The sequence below is a fragment of the Pleurodeles waltl genome, chromosome 2_2, assembly GCF_031143425.1.
Source record: "Pleurodeles waltl isolate 20211129_DDA chromosome 2_2, aPleWal1.hap1.20221129, whole genome shotgun sequence".
NCBI lineage: Eukaryota > Metazoa > Chordata > Amphibia > Caudata > Salamandridae > Pleurodeles > Pleurodeles waltl.
The window spans coordinates 1,022,332,666-1,022,352,779 of NC_090439.1; positions in this window are offsets into that span (position 1 = coordinate 1,022,332,666).

Sequence of the window (20,114 nt, forward strand, 5' to 3'; positions counted from 1 at the left end):
TCTTTGTCCTTGCCCTTGGCAGCTGGTGGTGCCTCCTTGCCCTTGCCGTGTGGTGGTGCCTCCCTGCCCTTGCCGTGTAGTGGTGCCTCCTTGCCCTTGCTGTGTGGTGGTGTCTCCTTGCCCTTGGCAGCTGGTGGTACATCCTTGCCCTTGGCAGCTGGTGCAGCCACACTGCCAGTGCTGGTGGGTGTCTCCTTGGAGCCTCTCACACCTGCAGTAGCTGCCGAAACTACAGTGGCCGTGGACTGGGTGGCTGAGGTGCTGGTCTGGGATCTGCCCATCCTGGCCCAAAGTGAAGGACGGGGGAGGGGTAGGGAAGAGGTCAAGTTTGGAGAGGAAAACCTTCTTAGGGACACTGGGGTGAGAAGAGGCTGAAGGTTTGGGAGTGGGGGGAGAGGGAGTGGTTGTAGGAGGTGTCTGCTGTGTTTGGGTGCAGGTGCATGGGCTGGATGCTGTTGTGAGGTGGATGGCTGTTGGGTGTCTGAGTGCTTGCGTTTGGGTACTTTGGGAGGAGGGGACACAGACACAGTGGGAGAGGACACAGGGGATGTGTGCATGGATGTGGGGGTGGTGACTGCCAGTGAAGAGCGTGTACTGATAGGCCTGATGGTGATGGAGGCAGTGGGTGTGGATGTAGTGCATTCAGTAGTGAGTGTAGATGCTACTGGGAGGGAGGTGGACGAGGAGGAGGAGGGGGACACAGTAGAGGCAGTGGATGTTGTTATATCTGCATCTGGATGGTGTTTGTGTGACTGCCTGTGGGATGATGTTTTGCTTGTGTTTGCCTGAGCCGCCCCTGTGTGTTGTCTTGCGTGCATGTTGGTCTGAATGTGTGCTTGGGATAGGTTGGGGCTCAGGGGAATGGGACTGGGTAGAGGAAGTTGGAGGGGGGAGGGTATAGACAGGGACAATGACTGCCATCAGGGAGGAGGCCAGAGCCGGGTATGATCTCTGTTGGGCCGCCACGCCAGAGTGAATGTCCTCCAGGAATGCATTTGTATATTGCAAATGCCCTGCCAGGCCCTGGATGGCATTCACAATGTTTGACTGCCCAATAGAGATGGATCACAGGAGGTCAATAGCCTCCTCACTCAGGGCAGCAGGGCTAACTGGGGCAGGGCCTGAGGTGCCTGGGGCGAAGGAGATTCCCACCCTCCTGGGTGTGCGGGCACAGGAAACACGCTGAGGGGCTGCTGGGAGGACAGTGCTGGTACAAGGAGTGGCGGCTGTACCTGTAGTTGAGGTGGCCACAGAGGTGTCCACCACCACCAGGGAACTTCCATCGGGAGGAGGTATCACTTTCAAAACTGTCCCCTCCAGTCTCCGCCGTTGTGCTCCCCTCACCCCTGTCCCACTGCTGCTCTCACCATCAGTGGATTTGGCCTACTGGGCCCTGTGGAATGCAGCTCCCTCCGTCGCAGGTGCCTCTGCTCCTCTGCCAGATGATGCTAATTCACAGAAGGACAGGGTGACAAAACAAAAAGGGGAGGTAAGAGACGTAGGATATACTTGATCAATGCCAGCAACAACACCACCATTGGCATACAAAACACATAGGGGACAGCCCTACGCACTAGGCGATGCACTACCAGTCACAATGCTAGTCACCAGGCCATGGACAGTAGTACCTAACGCCAATTGCAGCATACCTGAGACCCACATAGCCCTGGTCAGTAGTGGATGCCCACTAGCTTGTTTGGGCGTGGAGTTCATCAGCCCCCCCATGGAACCTACCCTGCAATGTTGGCCCTGGCCTAGGGGCACCAGCAGACGCACATCCCCCACCCAGAGACCCCCTCTCCACGCGCAAGTAGTAAATTGGGAACTGTACTCACCCCCTAGTGGCTGTTGTGATGCCCTCAAGCGCCCATCCAGCTCCGGATAGGCCACTGCCAGTATGTGGAACAGCAGGGGGTTCAGGGATCGACAGGCACTCCTTCCACGTTGGGAGGCCATCCCCAGCTGGGCCTCCGCCGTCTTCCTTGCCCAGCGTCTCAGGTCCTCCCACCGTTTGCGACAGTGGGTGCTCCGCCTGCTGTGGACCCCCAGGGTCCGCACGTCCTTGGCGATGGCACGCCATATACCCTTTTTCTGATGGGCACTGACCTGCAGAAAAATACAAATAGAAAATGGTATCAGTCATACCGTCCGGCTTGTTACACTCATGGCCCACCATATTCCTCCCATCCCCTTACGCACATACATTGCTCACCATACATGCAGCACGCTGCCCAGGACCCCTCAGCCTCCCCCCTTACACGAGGCCTTCACACACAGAACTCCATGCATTCATGCCCCATGCATCATGCTCACAGTGTACTCACCTGTTGGTCTGGAGGCCCATACAGCATTTGGTACTGGGATAGGACCCCATCCACCAGTCTCTCCAACACCCCGGCGGTGTAGGTAGGGGCCCTTTCCCCAGTGACTCGGTCACAGCAGCACTTGCAGTGTAGGTCCTCTCCTGTTGAAGGTCAGGTAGCAAGTGAGTGAACAGATAGAAAATGGCGGTCATGTCCGGGGTGGTGTGTACCTTCACCGCCGGCGTGCATCACCACTGGCTACTGTAACCCAAAGGGCCCAATGATAACCGTTGAGGAGTTGCACAGCGGTACTCGACCACCTCCCGCAACAGCACAAAACATCAGTGGCTTTACCTCATTTCCACATGTCCATCCACACAGGACAGGCGTCCGCCATTTCAGGGGGTGCAGGCCATGGCACCTAACTGCGTCACAGCAGACATAAGCACATTTTGGGGCTAAACATCAACATACTGTTTCTGTCACAACATGCAATGCATTGTACATTGAGGAAATGTCAAAAACTGACCAGATGCTCATCATTTTGCCCCCTAGATTACAACCGCTGTGGATGAATAGGAGATGGAGACATCCCCCTCCCCGTGTACAGGCCCCTGGTGGACTTGGCAACAATGGAGGACAGGCACATTATCCTCACCTACAGACTTGATAGGGCCACAATCCAAGAGCTGTGTGCCCAATTGGAGCCAGACCTGATCTCAGCTATCCGTCAGCCCACTGGGATCCGCCCTCTTGTGCAAGTCCTATCTGTGCTCCATTTCTTAGCAACTTGCCTTGCCAGCAGGAATGTCACAGCCAACATTCTCAAACGTGCTGACCAGAGTGTTGTCTGCCCTGTTGAAACACATGCGCAGCTAAATCGTATTCTCCCAGGTGGAGGATTTGGCCACAGTGAAAGCTGACTTCTATGCAATGGGACATATCCCCAACATTGTTGGGGCTACTGATGGTACACAAATTGCCTTTGCGCCCCCCTCCCCCGGAGAAATGAACAGGTGTTCAGAAATTGAAAGAGCTTTCACTCTATGAATGTGCAGATAGTGACCAGTACATCTCCCATGTGAATGCAAAGTATCCTGGCTCTGTGCATGATGCCTTTATCCTGAGGAATAGCAGCCTCCCATATAAGATGGCTCAACTCCAGAGGCACTGGGTGTGGCTAAAAGGTGAGCCCATGGTCCCCACCCAGTGTATGTTGGTATATGGGTGTGGGGTTGGCCCAAGGGTTAGTGTCTGGCTAACAGGTACCCCTTGATATTTGCAGGTGACTCTGGTTACCCCCAACCTCTCATGGTACTGACCCCAGTGAGGAATCCCAGGACAAGGGCAGAGGAATGGTACAATGAGGCACATGGGCGAAGAAGAAGAATTATAGAGCGAACCTTTTGCCTCCTGAAGGCCAGGTTTCAGTGCCTCCATCTAACAGGTGGTTTCCTGTGCTACTCACTCAAGAAGGTGTACCAGATCATTGTGGCATGTTGCACAACCTTGCCTTACATCGGCAGGTGCCTTTTCTGCAGGACGATGAGACTGGAGATGGGCGTGTGGCAGCGGTGGAGCCTGTGGATAGTGACAAAGAGGAGGCAGAAGATGAGGATGTGGACAACAGAACATCAATCATTCAACAGTACTTCAAGTGACACACAGGTAAGACACTGTAACTTCACCTTCCATTGCAGCTTTGTGTTGTAAATTTCCACTGGCAGGCTGCTGTTCCCACTACTATGGCCACTTGCTGTACCCTTTGACATGTCTAATCACAGATATCTGTGCCCTACTCTGGCTCCTGGTGTATTGACTGCAGCACAATACAGGTCATACCTATGTATACATTACTGTAGAGTCTAATTGCAATGTCTACAGATTGTTAAACAAATACATACTTAAATCATTTGTCATACTACATACTTGTATTTTTTCAAAGCGTGTTTATTTAATTGCTGAGAAGTAAATGGGGATGTGCAATGGGCTTGGGTGATGGTGGAGGAAAGTCCAGGATAGAGTCCATTGTATTTGTATCACAGGTGCATTGTCCAATGGGGCATAGGAAGGGGAGCAATGGCAGTTCAGGGTGGACAGGGGGACGGAGTGGGACACAAGGGTGACAATCAGGAGAGTTATTTCCTGGGGTCTTGGCAATGTTCTCTGGCTTCTGCCTGGATCGCAGGGACCGTTTGCGGGGTGGTTCTCCTTCTGCAGGGGGAGGGGTGCAGGTGGCCTGTTGTTCCTGTGGCAGGGCCTCCTGTCCACTAGCGTCAGCAGAGGTGGAGGGCTGTTCATCAGTGTGGCTAGTGTCAGGGGCCCGTTGGTGTGCCACTGCCTCCCTCATGGTGTTCACAATGTCTGCCAGCACCCCTGCACTGGTGACCATGGTGATGTGAATGTCCCTCAGGTCCTCCCTGATCCCCAAGTACTGTCCCTCCTGCAGCCGCTGGGTCCCCTGCAACTTGGCCAGTATCTGGCCCAACGTCTCCTGGGAATGGTGGTATGCTTCCAGGATGTTGGTGAGTGCCTCGTGGAGAGTCGGTTCCCTGGGCCTGTCCTCCCCCTGTCGCACAGCAGTCCTCCCAGTTTCCCTGTTGTCCTGTGCCTCGGTCCCCTGAACAGTGTGCCCACTGCCACTGACCCCAGGTCCCTGATCGTCATGTGTTTATGGGGTGTCCTGGGGTCCCTGTAGTGGTGGACACACTGCTGATTGACGTATCCTGGGGACAGAGGTATGGGGCCACTGGGGGGGTGCTGTGGTGGTGTTTCCTGATGGGGGAGGCTCTGTGGTAGTATGGGACTGTGGCTGGGTAACCGACTGTCTGGAGGTCGCTGATGGGCCAGGTTGGTCATCCAGATCCAGGTGAGCAGAGCTGCTGTCATCACTGTGGGCCTCTTCTGGGGGGGGAGGACTGGTTGTTGCTGGCACCTCCTCTCCAGTGACGTTGGGTGTGGGACTTATGGGGGTGTAAATGCAGTGTTATTGTTTCTGTGTGTGACATTTTGTGCATGGGTGTGTTGGCCTTTATGGTTGTGAGGTCCCTGTCAGCTTTGCCTTGTGTGAGTAGTTATTTTGTGGGCTAGGTGATTCTCTCTAGTGTGCATGCTGTGGTGATAGGTGTTCATGCAGGGCTGTAAGTGGTGTCCATGCATTATTGTTGCATGCAGTGCTGGGTATTGGGATGGGTGGGTTGTGATGGTGGGTTGTGATGGTGGGGTGTGTGGGAGGTGGTGGAGTGATGGAGGTGAGGGTGGGGGTATGTGATGGCATGCAGGTAGGGGGGTGATAGAAATAGTGAGTTGACTTACCAGAGTCTAGTCCTCCAGCTACTCCTGCCAGGCCCTCAGGATGCTGTATTGCCAAGACTTGCTCCTCCCATGTTGTTAGTTGTGGGGGAGGAGACGAGTCCTCTGTACAGCTATCTGGTGTATTGCAACCACGGAACGCATCTTCCCCCATAGGTCGTTCCACCTCTTCCTGATGTCATCCCTTGTTCTGGGGTGCTGTCCCACGGTGTTGACCCTGTCCACGATTCTCCACCTTAGCTCCATCTTTCTTGCATGGATGTCTGCTGCACCTGTGGCTCTACCCGGATGATTTCCTCCACCATGACCCTTAGCTCCTCCTCTGAGAACCTGGGGTGTCTTTGTGGTGCCATGGATGTAGTGTGAGTCATGTGTGTGACGGTGTGAGGGGTGATGTGTTGGGGTGTGTGCTGTGAGGTGCGTGGATGGTGTATGGGTTATGGTGTTCTGCGGCTCTGGTTCTGTGGGTGGTCTTGGTGTGTCTCTCTCTCAGTTGTCAATTTTTGTTAGTCGTAAATGGTTGTGGGTAATGTGGGTGGGTGTTTTATAATGGTGTGATGTGTGTATGTGTGTCAGGTTTGTGTAGTTTGAATTGTCCAATATAGTGTTGTTTTGTATGTGTGTGTGTATTTTGAGCGCAGCGGTATGTACCGCAAATGGTTTACCATGGTTGAATGTCCGCAGCAGTGATTCGTGGGTCATAATGTTGTGGACGCAGTTCTGTCGGCGTAATGGTGTGGGTTTTGCTACCGCCATTTTATCACTGACCTATGGGCTGGCGGACTTGTGTGTGTGTCTGTAAAGTGACGGATTGCTATGTGTGGGTCAAAATATTGGTAGCGGTATAGCGCTGCGGTCGCAGTATGTTGGCAGCAGTCGGCATGGCGGTAAGCGGGACTTACCGCCAATGTCATAATGAGGGCCAAAGTGTAATTATAAAAAGTTGGTCCCTGCTACCACACAGAAGAAGGAGGAACAAAGAGGCCTGACTAACCACTATGAACCACGGATTTTTAAATAACACCAAAACGAACAAATGAAATAGCTGGAAGCCCACAGAAGCGGTATACTTAAAAGTATACAAGATGTCGGGCGCTTAAGCTCGATCTAAGAACCATTATATCATAAACCAATGTATTTTGGGGGGAACCGTACGTCGGGGGTAACTGTAATGTGAGGCATGGAAAAAGATCATAACAGAGTCAGCAGTAAACAACATGTTATCAAAAAGCAAAAAATAATAATCTAATGGTGTCTGTTTTAATTCCACTTGCAACTCTGAAACAGTCTCAGTAGCCAAGGTGATCTGTGAACATGGTGTCCCAAACAAATTCAAGCAAATGTTCATATAACATGACATACATGAAGAACCACCGCTAAGTGATAAACCCCAATGAGTCCTAAAAAAAAACCAAGTGATTCATACTCATTGTATATACTTGAATACACCTTGCCGTCTTGATAAAATATCCCCAATGGTTATCTATGATTAAAGAAAACATGCTCTACATGTAGTGAGGACAGAAGCATGTTCCCTGATGTAAACAGATAGTTCACTCATATAATATTCATTAGTGGAAAAAATCCACTGTTACATCTGGAGATCAATTCGGTGCCGTTAAAAAGTGTGACAGTTAAACTATTGCTTTAATTGAAAAAAGGCATTAACCATCGCATCAAAAACAGTATTCAGTATGGACTGTCCAGAAGTCCTCCATCAATGCGAGCAAGTGAGTTAAATGTCTTTTAAATTCTTGGTGGGGTTAATTAAAAACATGTGACCTGGAAACAAACCAGTGAATCAAAAATACAATGACTAGGATTTATTTTACTAATTTTATTTCATGCCAAGCACGGTACGACTTAGTATTTCGCTTCTGTTTTACTTTTTTCACTGGTTTGTTTCCGGGTCACATGCTTTTAATTAACCCCACTGGCCCTGGGCATGCATAGTGCAACTTTATTACAGACTTACAGGTACATTAAATATGCCAATTGGATATAAGTCAATCTTACATTGTTTTAAGCAGAGAGCACAAGCACTTTAGCACTGGTTAACAGTGGTAAATTGTGCAGAGTCCTAAAACCAGCAGGAAGGAGTGTTGAAGGTAAAATGTTAAGGGGAAAACCGCGCCAAGGATGCCAGGTCTAGCACTCCAACACCGAGCTGGAGTACACTTACAACTGACTTGGGTCCATTTTAGCTATAATAACTATAGAAGGGCAGTCTGTGAACAGAAGGGGCTCACTCTTTTGTGGGTGCATACGCGTCCCTCCTTAAACTGTACTCAACCCTCCTGTAACCCCTCATTACTCCTCCTTTAACCCCATCCAGTTTAGTAGTAAGAATTCTGCATTGTCCATCCACCTTCTCTAGTTCCCCATGTTTATTACTAAATGTAATTTTATGTGTGCTGTGACTGCACAGAAAAAGACAGAAGAGGCAGTGGCGGAATCTCTTCATATAGGTTTGTGAATATCATTTTGTGGTCTGTTAGTAGTCATATTGTAGCAGTACAAGCATGATACAAAATGCAGCTTGCGACTAGGTCCCAGAAATTTTTCATTCTGTACTAAGCACCACACCTCCTATATTACATACACAGCCTATGATTCTTGTGAAATTCCTACCACAGATCTTATCCCTAGATTATTAAAATGGCATCCCAAGCTGAACCAAGAGAGAGGAATAGACTGTGTAGCACACAATGAGACATCCTGTCCTGTTTGGATTATTTCCTTACATTACTTGATCTGAAGGATTATATTACCCAGGCTATTCATGGCCCTGTTGTTTGAGGGTCCTGGAAAGGTGTGTGATCTGCATCTTTGTGGTGACTGGTATTTGTGCTATAAGCCTGCAAACCACTCAGTTAGTAAAACTTTGGTTTCATTTAGGCATACTAATGCCTTGACAATTACTTGACACATGATAGAGAGAAGTGCTCGGAATTACTCTCCATGCCCTTGTAACATATGGTCTGACTATTCACAGGACACCAATAATTTGACAACTATATGTTATATAAAAATTATTTAGGAGTTCGACCAGGTGTCTCCAACCAGTCACAAACTACCAGTAGCTCCCTGCCACCTTCAAAGTAACTCACAGTCTTGAGTTCATTTTTAAATAAGCACAGGGTCACATTTTCCTTTTAAACTTAAGGGAAGGCTGTGTTTATTTTACATTATTATCTTCAGGCTGCAGATAGCTGGGCCTGATAATGAGCAGTGCTGGAGCCAGGGTCATGGCCCAGGGCACAGTGTGAGAAGGTAGCCTCTTTCTAGCCTTGTTACCCCCACTTTTGGCCTGTTTGTGAGTGTATGTCAGGGTGTTTGTCACTGTTTTCACTGTCTCACTGGGATCCTGATAGCCAGGCCTCAGTGCTCATAGTGAAAACACTATGTTTTCAGTATGTTTGTTATGTGTCACTGGGATCCTGCTGGTCAGGACCCCAGTGCTCATAGGTTTGTGGCCTATATGTATGTGTCACTGGGACCCTGTCACACAGGGCCCCAGTGCTCATAGGTGTGCATGTATATGTTCCCTGTGTGGTGCCTAACTGTCTCACTGAGGCTCTGCTAACCAGAACCTCAGTGGTTATGCTCTCTCATTACTTTCAAATTGTCACTAACAGGCTAGTGACCAATTTTACCAATTTACATTGGCTTACTGGAACACCCTTATAATTCCCTAGTATATGGTACTGAGGTACCCAGGGTATTGGGGTTCCAGGAGATCCCTATGGGCTGCAGCATTTCTTTTGCCACCCATAGGGAGCTCTGACAATTCTTACACAGGCCTGCCACTGCAGCCTGAGTGAAATAACATCCACGTTATTTCACAGCCATTTTACACTGCACTTAAGTAACTTATAAGTCACCTATATGTCTAACCTTTACCTGGTAAAGGTTAGGTGCAAAGTTACTTAGTGTGAGGGCACCCTGGCACTAGCCAAGGTGCCCCCACATTGTTCAGAGCCAATTCCCTGAACTTTGTGAGTGCGGGGACACCATTACACGCGTGCACTACATATAGGTCACTACCTATATGTAGCTTCACAATGGTAACTCCGAATATGGCCCTGTAACATGTCTATGATCATGGAATTGCCCCCTCTATGCCATCCTGGCATAGTTGGCACAATCCCATGATCCCAGTGGTCTGTAGCACAGACCCTGGTACTGCCAAACTGCCCTTCCTGGGGTTTCACTGCAGCTGCTGCTGCTGCCAACCCCTCAGACAGGCAGCTGCCCTCCTGGGGTCCAGCCAGGCCTGGCCCAGGATGGCAGAACAAAGAACTTCCTCTGAGAGAGGGTGTGACACCCTCTCCCTTTGGAAAATGGTGTGAAGGCAGGGGAGGAGTAGCCTCCCCCAGCCTCTGGAAATGCTTTGTTGGGCACAGATGTGCCCAATTCTGCATAAGCCAGTGTACACCGGTTCAGGGACCCCTTAGCCCCTGCTCTGGCGCGAAACTGGACAAAGGAAAGGGGAGTGACCACTCCCCTGACCTGCACCTCCCCTGGGAGGTGTCCAGAGCTCCTCCAGTGTGCTCCAGACCTCTGCCATCTTGGAAACAGAGGTGCTGCTGGCACACTGGACTGCTCTGAGTGGCCAGTGCCACCAGGTGACGTCAGAGACTCCTGCTGATAGGCTCCTTCAGGTGTTAGTAGCCTTTCCTCTCTCCTAGGTAGCCAAACCCTCTTTTCTGGCTATTTAGGGTCTCTGTCTCTGGGGAAACTGGAGATAACGAATGCATGAGCTCAGCCGAGTTCCTCTGCATCTCTCTCTTCACCGCTTCAGGAATCGACCGCTGACCGCGCTGGAAGCCTGCAAACCTGCAACATAGTAGCAAAGACGACTACTGCAACTCTGTAACGCTGATCCTGCCGCCTTCTCGACTGTTTTCCTGCTTGTGCATGCTGTGGGGGTAGCCTGCCTCCTCTCTGCACCAGAAGCTCCGAAGAAATCTCCCGTGGGTCGACGGAATCTTCCCCCTGCAACCGCAGGCACCAAAAAGCTGCATTACCGGTCCCTTGGGTCTCCTCTCAGCACGACGAGCGAGGTCCCTCGAATCCAGCGACGCTGTCCAAGTGACCCCCACAGTCCAGTGACTCTTCAGCCCAAGTTTGGTGGAGGTAAGTCCTTGCCTCACCTCGCTGGGCTGCATTGCTGGGAACCGCGACTTTGCAGCTACTCCGGCCCCTGTGCACTTCCGGCGGAAATCCTTCGTGCACAGCCAAGCCTGGGTCCACGGCACTCTAACCTGCATTGCACGACTTTCTAAGTTGGTCTCCGGCGACGTGGGACTCCTTTGTGCAACTTCGGCGAGCACCGTTTCACGCATCCTCTTAGTGCCTGTTTCTGGCACTTCTCCGGGTGCTACCTGCTTTAGTGAGGGCTCTTTGTCTTGCTCGACGTCCCCTCTCTCTGCAGGTCCAATTTGCGACCTCCTGGTCCCTCCTGGGCCCCAGCAGCGTCCAAAAACGCCAAACGCACAATTTGCGTGTAGCAAGGCTTGTTGGCGTCTTTCCGGCGGGAAAACACTTCTGCACGACTCTCCAAGGCGAGAGAGATCCGTCCACCAAAGGGGAAGTCTCTAGCCCTTTTTGTTCCTGCAGAAACCTCAGCTTCTTCTGTCCAGTCGAAGCTTCTTTGCACCCGCAGCTGGCATTTCCTGGGCATCTGCCCATCTCCGACTTGCTTGTGACTTTTGGACTTGGTCCCCTTGTTCCACAGGTACCCTAGATTGGAAATCCACAGTTGTTGCATTGCTGGTTTGTGTCTTTCCTGCATTATTCCTCTAACACGACTATTTTGTCCTTAGGGGAACTTTAGTGCACTTTGCACTCACTTTTCAGGGTCTTGGGGAGGGTTATTTTTCTAACTCTCACTATTTTCTAATAGTCCCAGCGACCCTCTACAAGGTCACATAGGTTTGGGGTCCATTCGTGGTTCGCATTCCACTTTTGGAGTATATGGTTTGTGTTGCCCCTATCCCTATGTTTCCCCATTGCATCCTATTGTAACTATACATTGTTTGCACTGTTTTCTAAGACTATACTGCAGATTTTTGCTAGTGTGTATATATATCTTGTGTATATTTCCTATCCTCTCACTGAGGGTACACTCTAAGATACTTTGGCATATTGTCATAAAAATAAAGTACCTTTATTTTTAGTATAACTGTGTATTGTGTTTTCTTATGATATTGTGCATATGACACTAAGTGGTACTGTAGTAGCTTCACACGTCTCCTAGTTCAGCCTAAGCTGCTCTGCTAAGCTACCATTATCTATCAGCCTAAGCTGCTAGACACCCTATTCACTAATAAGGGATAACTGGGCCTGGTGCAAGGTGCAAGTACCCCTTGGTACTCACTACAAGCCAGTCCAGCCTCCTACACACAGAGGCCAGGAACTGAAGCACAGAGGCATTTAACTCTTTAAAAAAGTCCTTGCCAACTAAGTACTGGAATGTGAGAACAAAATGATGTTCTGGAATGCTTTTAAATGGGGCAAAATTAAAATGAAAATCTACCTTAATTCATAACTCTTCATTTTATTTTTTTCCCATTTCAAAGTGTTGCATTTACAAACAGCAGGCCTTTTGCGTCAAGTGGCCAGTAGACATTGTGCCATATTTATAACTGAAAACTACAGTCTATTTAGTGGGAGAAATTTAAAGTGGAGAAAGGTATTTCTATGAAACATTAAGTAAAACATGTTTCTTCACTTAAAATTCCTCCCACTGAAACAAATGGCTGTATTTTCTGTTATAAATATGACACCCTGCCTGCAGACTACTGGGAGCAAGATGACTGGTGTTTGTAACTGTGACACTTGGAAATGGGAGAAAACTTAAAAGATGAGTTTTATGGAATCCATATAAACATAAAGTTAACTCTTCAGTTTAATTTTATCCCATTTTAAAGTGTCGCCTTTGCACACAGAGGCATCTTTCTCCCAGTGTCCGGTAGACACAGTGCCATACTTATAACTGAAAAATACAGACAATATTTTAAATGGGAGAACTTTAAGGTGCAGAAAAATGTTCCATATTATGAACACTTTTCTGCATTTTTAAGTTCTCCCATTTAAAAAATGGTTGTATGTTTGTGTTAAACATGTAACACTACCACATATGGAAAAAGGCTTATCCTGTGCCACAAATACATACAAAACAGGCTCTTAGTCACCCATGCATATATATCCCATTTATATGCACACATGTTCAGACATTCCCAAAGACCACGCTCTCACTGACACACATGGCAGCCCTGTCATAGCACCCCTAGTCAAAGTAGTTTGTTCAAACCACAGTATCTGGTTCTATGGATATTATGTTTAAAGTTAATTAAGTTGGGGGTGGGCCTGGGCTGTCTAGTAACAATGTGAGTTGCTTAGCCTTCGGTATCTCACGTTGACTTTCACCGATCATAAGTAGCTCCCACTACAGATAAAGCTGGAGTCCCCTGAGACTCTATTTTAGGTAAACTGGATTTTATCTATTCAGCAACGTGCCTCCTAAGATATCTGTCCCATTAGCGTTAACAGTTATCATTGAAAATCGCATTACGCGGGGTACCCTACATGTTCACAGTTATCCTACATGGGACTGTTATTAATATTTTAGCATTATCTTCTCCACTGAGTAGCTCGTGAGCTACTTATATCTCTCCAGCTGCTTGTAAATAGCTCTCCTGTGTGCAGCATAACCTACTAAATAAGATGGTTTTGCTTGGTTGAAAATATATATCTGCACCAAATTTGAAAAGTATGTATGTGAGGTGAAAAGTTTTGTATGTTCTGAGCCCATTAGCTGATGCTTGGAGAAAAATGTTTGACTTTGTAAAATATATTTAAATCCGATAGTTGAGCGATAAATCAGGCAGCAACAGCGAGACCTATTACTCATATTATCACCTTGATACCAGGGGTATTACAGTTATGGCTGTTATGGATTAACCATGTAGAGGAAATAGAGTTTGATAAAGCCCTTTTTGCATTGCTGATGGCAACCCTGTCTGTAGCACTGGGGTGATCACTGCTGGTGATATTGTATATGAAGGCCACTAATGTAATCTAATCTGATATGCTGACTATTACAACAGTAATAACAGTAGCTCTGGATGATAGTCATTAAACATATGTAGCTCTTAATACAGAACAGATGGGATATCCCTGCACGAGGAACATAGGCCCTCATTAGGACCTTGGTGGTCAGTGCTATAGTGGCGGTAGTACCGCCAACTGGCTGGCAGTACATAACGCCATATTATGACATTGGCGGTTTGGCAAAAACCAAACCGCCAAAATGTACCACACTGACCCCCACGCTGGTAATGACCGCCAGGCTGGAGACTACAGTCTCCAACCCGGGGGCCGTCACTAGGCCGCCCACGGTAATATGACTCCGCCCATTGCCATGGTTTCCGTGGCTTTTTTACCACCACGAAAACATGGCGGTATTCCTACCCTGACACTGATAGGGTTCTCCCCCCTCCCCCTCCCCAGAGTCCTTTCTCACTCTTCCCCTCCCACTTCTGTCCCCCCAACATACACACACATACACACACAGACATACACACGCATAAACACACGCATACCCACATTCACCCATGCATGCATACATCCATGCACACACGCTGACATACATACAAGCACACACGCATTCTCACATCACAACATACACGTACACTCACATTCATTCATGCGCACACGCACTACACACGCCCCACACCCGCATGCACGCACACAGACACATACACACACACCCCCACACACATACACACAACCCCCCCACACCCCTCTCCTGTTGGAGCACCCGACTTACTTGCATGCAGTGGGGTCCTCAGGCAGGAGACAGGACGAAGCGCTGCTGCCAGCAGCAGCGTCTGCCAGCGGAACACTGCCAGGCCGTATCATGTGTCATGATACGGTCGGCGGCGTTCTACTGGCGTGGCACTACTGCTGGCAGCAGTGCCACCTTACCGCCGTCAGCCACCATGACCGTAGCCAGAATTACGCCAACCTTCTGGCAGAATTCCAGCTAAGGTCATTATATGGTGGACGGTAGGTAGCCACGGCGATGGTCTTTTGGCGGCTGTCGCTGTGGCGATAGGCGGCATTTACCGCCATTATCATAATGAGGGCCATAGTATTAATGGCTGTGTTGGTAGAACAAAGAAGCACCATTTTAGCAGGCTATATTTACAGAGGTATACCAGGCCACTGTCCATAGCAGAGGCCCAAAATCAAGAGATTAAAATGACGGGGAGAACACAGTAGGCAGATGAATTTTGTACACCTTCAAACCAAAAGGGCAGCAATTCTCAGCTTCCCTAACCAGCCTATATCGCAATGCCTGATGTTACAGAATTATACAGCCAGCTATCTAAACTATCCGTACTGAAATACACCAGTATTTTGCCATTTTCCATCCATACAGGGAGACACAGAAAGCTCAATAGAAGCTTTAAAATGTTTAATGTGTCCTGTAAGGAGACAGAAACGCAGAATGAGACTTGTTAGAAATGGGGTCTTTGGTTGGCAGTCAGGTTACCCCCTGTCCAAGCAAGGACCCTCACTCTAGTCAGGGTAAAGAAGAATCACGCTCAGTTAACCCCGCTGACCCCCTTGGTAGCTTGGCACAAGCAGGCAGGCTTAACTTCAGAAGCAATGTGTAAAGTATTTGTACCAACACACACAGAAACAAAACAAGACCAAAATGACAAAAATCCAACATACACAAGTCAAGTTATGAATTTAAAAAGAATAAGAGTCTTCGGCCCTCATTATGACTCTGGCAGTAAATCCTGCTTTCCTCCACATTGATGGCTGCCAACTTACCGCCGCGGTGGCGTATATCCATTCACCATATTATGACACACACACACACACCAATCAGAAAGAATACAGCCACATACACAAATCTGCCAGACCAAAGGTCAGTGATAAACTGGCGGTACCAAAACACACACCGTTACGCCAACAGAACAACACCCATCACATTATGACCCACGAATCACAACGGCGGACTTTCAATGGCGGTAAACCATTGGCAGTACATACCGCTGCGCACACAATGGACACCAACATACAAAACAACACTACATTGGACAATTCAAACAACACACACCTGACACCCATACACACTGCACACTCGCACACCCACACCACTTTAAAACACACACCCACATTACCCATAACCCCTTACGAATACAAATCATTGCACGAGACTGACATCAAGACCACTGAAACAACTAGACACACACACCACTCACACCCATACACTCCTCAAGCACTCCACTTTACCCAACACACCCTCACCAATACACATAACACAACACTCATGGCACCACAAAGGCACCCCGGTTTCACTGAGGAGGAGTTAAGGGTCATGGTGGAGGAAATCGTCAGGTTAGAGCCACAGCTCTTTGGAGCAGAGGTGCAGCAAATATCAATAGCCAGGAAGATGGAGCTATTGCAGAGAATCATGGACAAGGTAAATGCTGTGGGACAGCACCCAAGAACAAGGGACGACATCAGGAAGAGGTGGAACGACCTACGGGGGATGGTGCGTTCCATGTACAATATGTCACACACATGGAGCATAGTACATCATTTACATCCCCACAGGTACCCCAGCCAATGTCACTGGAGAGGAGGTGCCAGCACTATCCAGTCCCCCAAGAGAAAAGGCCCACAGTGATGACAGTAACTCTGGTCTTCAGGATCTGGACGATCTACCTGGCCTTTCGGGGACCACTTTACAGCTGGTTACCTAAGCCCAGTCACAGACCACCACAGAGCCTCCCCCATCAGGAAACAACACCACAGCATCCACCCAGAGCACCCAAACCTCTGTCCCCAGGACACATCAATCAGCAGTGTGCCCACCTCTACAGAGACCTCAGGCCACACCTTGCCCCCAAGACAATCAGGGACCTGGGGTCAGTGGCAGTGGGCACACCGTTCAGGGGACAGGGGCACATGCCAACAGGGACACTGGGAGGACTGCTGTGCACCAGGGGGAGGACAGGAGCAGGGAACCGATTCTCCAGGAGGTGCTCTCTGAGATCCTGGGAGCCTATCAACATTCCCAGGACACGATGGGCCAGATCCTAGACAACGTGCAGGAGAACAGGGGGCTGTAGGAGGGACAGTATCAGGGGATCAGAGAGGACTTGCAGGCCATCAACAACATCCTGATCTCCATAGCAGGGGTGCTGGCAGACATGGACAAAATTATGAGGGAGGCAGTGTCACACCAGTGGGTCCCTGCAACTAGCCAGTCATCTGAACAGCCTTCCACTTCTGCTGCCGCTAGTGGCCAGGAGGCCCCGCCACAGGACCCACAGACCACCAGCACCCCTCCCCCTTCAGAAGGTGAACCACCCCGCAAGCGTTTCCTGTGATCCAGACAGAAGCCAGAGACACTTGCCAAGACCCAGACCAGGAAATGAGACTCTCCTGATTGTCCCCCTTGTGTCCCACTCAGTTACCCTGTCCACCTTGAACTGCCATTGCTGCCCTTCCTATGTCCCTTGGACAATGCACCTGTGCTACGAACATACTGGAACAATATTGACTTTCCTCCGTCATCACCCCATCCCACTGCACTTTCCCCTCTATATGTTAGTAGTACAATAAACACCCTTTGGTATAAATCGACTTCGAGTATGTCATGTATTTCAAAGATGTATCGTTTGAAACAGGTACAACCATTGCAAATGAACTGTACATAGAATTAGCATAGAATCAATGACCTGTAGCTGGCTGTTGTGATCACACCAGGAGTTTCTGTCAAATCACCAGCATCTGCAAAATGAATAGCCAGAGGGAACAGTAAGTGGGAATAGAAGTGGGAAATGCCAGCATGCCAATGCCACACAGAACACAACCAAAGTCATTGAAATGTAAAGTTGCACTGTCTCACCTGTGTGTCATTGGAAGTATTGACAGATCACAGATGTTATGTTGTCCACATCCTCAACCTCTGCTGCCTCAACCTCACTGTCCACAGGGTCCTCTGCTGCCACAGGGGCATCTCCACTCTCCTCCCCCTGCAGAAAAGGTACATGGCGCCTGAGGACCAGGTTGTGAAACATGCAGCATGCCACGACTATCTGGCAGACCTTCTTGGGTGCGTAGCACAGGGATTCACCTGTCAGATGGAGGCACCAGAACCTGTCCTTCAGGAGGCCAAAGGTCCTTTCAATGATCCTTCTGTTTCGTCCATGTGCCTCATCATAACATTCTTCTGCACTTGTCCTGGCATTCCTCACACGGGTCAGCAGCCATGATAGGTTTGGGTAACCAGAGTCACCTGCAAATATTGAGGGAGAACACTTAGCCACACACTATCCTATTTGGCTAACACCATAGGCATACACCAACATATACTGGGTGGGAACCAGGTCTCACCTATTAGCCACACCCTGTGCCTCTGTAGTTAGGACATCCCATTTGGGATGCTGCTATTCCTCAGGACAAAGGCATCATGCACCGATCCAGGATACTAAGCATTGACGTGGTCCTCCAAGCACACCATCTGCACATTCGTGGAGTGGAAACTCTTATGATTCTTGAACACCTGTTCATTCTGGCGGGGGCACAAATGCAATATGTGTACCGTCAATCGCACCAATTATATTGGGGATATCTCCCATTGCATAGATTCCGGCCTTCACAGTGGCCAAATCCTCACCCTGGGGGAGTGCAATGTAGCTGCACATTTGTTTTATCAGGGCAGACAACACTCTTGTCAGCACTATTGAGAACATTGGATGTGACATTCCTGCTGCCAAGCCCACTGTCACTTGGAAAGAACCAGTTGCCAGGAAATGGAGAACTGATAGCACTTGCACAAGAGGGGGGATCCCAGTGGGCTGATGGATAGCAGATATCAGGTCAGGTTCCAATTGGGCACACAGCTCTGTGATTGTGGCCCTGTCCAGTCTATAGGTGAGGATAATGTGCCTGTCCTCCAGTGTACCCAAATCCACCAGGGGTCTGTACACAGGGTTATATCTCCATCTCCTATTCATCCGCAGCTGTAGGTATTTAAGGGACAAAAGAGTGAGGAGACTGTCACAAACTGAACAATGGAGCCACAACAGCAGTGGTGGTATCTGGGTGGTGGTTGTGTGTCAGTGGGTGCCCCTAGGCCAGGCCAGATATAGCAGCGTAGGTCCTCTGGTGGCTAAGGGTCTGAAGAGGAAATTCTGCCTACCTAGCTTGTTAACATCCTCCACTGGTCAGGGCTGGGTGGGTCCCAGGTGTACTGTAGTTGGCGGTGTGTGCTCCTCCTCATGCCTGGCTAGCAATATCACTGGTGATGCAATGCATAGTGCGTAGCCCTGTTCTCTGTGTGTGAGGGTGCTGTGAACGCCAACAGTGGTGCAGTCATTGACCAGGTGTATCCTTTGTCTGTCCCCCCTCTTTCTTGTTGTGTCATCCTGTCCTTATGTGCATTAGCATCATCTGGCGGAGGAGCAGAGGCACCAGCAACAGAGGGAGCTGCATCCCACAAGACTCTGGAGGCAGAGTCCACAGACTCTGAGGGAACCAGTGGGACGGAGGGCGAGGGGAGAACTACAGCGAAGCCTGGAGGGGATAACACAGACTCAGATACCTCCTCCGATGGGAGCTCCCTGGTGGTGGTGGACACCTCTGTGACCACCAAAGCTGCAGGTACAGCACCGCCCTCCCAGCAGCCCCTCAGCGAGTTGCTGTGACCCCTCACCCAAGAGGGTGGGCATCTGCTTCGCCCCAGACACCTCAGGCCCTGCCCCAGTGAGCCCTGGTGCCCTGAGTGAGGAGGCTATTGACCTCCTGAGATCCATCTCTGTAGGGCAGCCAACCATTGTGAATGCCATCCAGGGGCTGGCATCCCAGATGCAGCAATCTAATGCATTCCCGGAGGGCATTCACAGTGGATTGGTGACCCAACAGAGATCGATCCAGGCTCTGGCCTCCTCTCTGATGGCAGCCATAGTTCCTGTTTCAACCGTCCCCCCTCCAACTTCCACTTCCCAGTCCCATTCTCCTCAACCCAACCCATCCCAAGCACACAGCCAGACGAGCATGCACACAAGAGAACACCCAAGAGTGTCACAGGAAAACACAAGCACCACACTTCATCCCACAGGCACAAACACCATCCAGTTGCAGACACAACAACATCCACTATTTCCACAGTCTCCCCCTCCTCCTCCTCCTCCAACTCCCACCCAGTTACGTCCACACTCACACCTGCATCCACTACCAGCATCATCACCACACCAAGCAGAACACACACCTCACTGGCAGACACCTCCACAATATCCATGCACACGTCCCCTGTGTCCTCGCCATGCACACGTCCCCTGTGTCCTCTCCCACCGTGTCTGTTCCCCCCTCCTAAAGCACACACATGCAAGCACTCAGACACCCAACAGCCATCCACCTCACAACAGCATACAGCCCATGCACCTGCACCCAAATCCAGCAGAC